The sequence below is a fragment of the Cervus canadensis genome, chromosome 13 (assembly GCF_019320065.1).
Source record: "Cervus canadensis isolate Bull #8, Minnesota chromosome 13, ASM1932006v1, whole genome shotgun sequence".
In the NCBI taxonomy this organism is placed as follows: Eukaryota; Metazoa; Chordata; class Mammalia; order Artiodactyla; family Cervidae; genus Cervus; species Cervus canadensis.
In genome coordinates this window covers 46,641,393-46,642,535 of record NC_057398.1, presented here as the reverse complement: position 1 = coordinate 46,642,535, position 1,143 = coordinate 46,641,393, and the positions used below count along the sequence as shown (strand labels likewise).

Below are 1,143 nucleotides of genomic sequence, written 5' to 3'. Positions count from 1 at the left end.
GCACCAATTCTTTGGCCCTCAGCTTTCTTTATAGTTCAGCTCTTATATCCATACATGACCACTGGTTAAACCATAGCCTTGACTAGATGGACCTTTGTTGGTAAAGTAATGTCTCTGCTTTTCAACACACTGCCCAGGCTGGTCATAGACTTTCTTCCAAGGAGCAAGTGTCTTGTAATTTCGAGGCAGCAGTCACCATCTGCAGTGATTTTGGAGCCCCCCAAAATAAATAAAGTCTGTCACTGTTTCCATTGTTTCCCCATCTATTTGCCATGAAGTGATGGGACCAGAGGCCATGATCTTAGTTTTCTGAATGTTGAGTTTTAAGCCAACTTCTTCACTCTCCTCTTTTACTTTCATCAAGAGGCTCTTTAGTTCTTCTTCGATTTCTGCCATAAGGCTGGTGTCATCTGCTTATCTGAGGTTATTGATAATTTCTCCCATCAATCTTGATACCAGCTTGTGCTTCATCCATCCCGGCATTTCACATGATGTACTCTGCATATGTACTCTTTAGGCCTTCCCTAGTAGCTCAGATGGTAAAGCATCTGCCTGAAATGCAGGAGACCTGGGTTCAATCCCTGGGTAGGGAAGATCCCCCGGAGAAGGAAATGGCAGTCCACTCCAGTATTCTTGCCTGGAGAATCCTGTGGACAGAGGAGCCTGGCAGGTCACAGTTCATGGGGTTGCAAAGAGTCGGACACGACTGAGCAGCGAAACACACACATACTCTGCATATAAGTTAAATATCACAGCATTATGTAATTATAAATTTGGAAATAATTATAAATTAAAGTAATGAAGATAAAACTATAAGAAGATTTATGCATTTGAAAAGCATATTATTGGAAACTGTCAAATAGTTTTCCAAAATAAAGGAAATGTAAACTAAAATACCAGTGAGATACTGTTTCCCATCCATCACTCTCATATGCTGATGGTGGGAGTGTGTACTGATATGATCACTTTGGAAGACAACTTGGGATTATCCAGTAAAATTAAGGATGAGACAACTCAGTGATTCCACTTCTAAGTCCAGAGCCTAGGTTTGCTGACCCCTGGCCATCCACAAAATGATTGTTACTGAGCTGCATGGAGGTAGGTGCAGAAATTGAGAGTATGTTTTGAGAAACCTGTGTAGCA

The 1,143-nt window shown here is 41.5% G+C and overlaps 1 non-coding gene across 1 annotated transcript; it reads left to right on the top strand.

Annotated features, from left to right (window-relative positions):
- The first annotated feature begins 521 nt into the window (after window positions 1-521).
- On the top strand, window positions 522-593 carry TRNAF-GAA. Its single transcript has one exon. It is a non-coding gene; the product is annotated as a tRNA-Phe (tRNA).
- The last annotated feature ends 550 nt before the right edge of the window (window positions 594-1,143 follow it).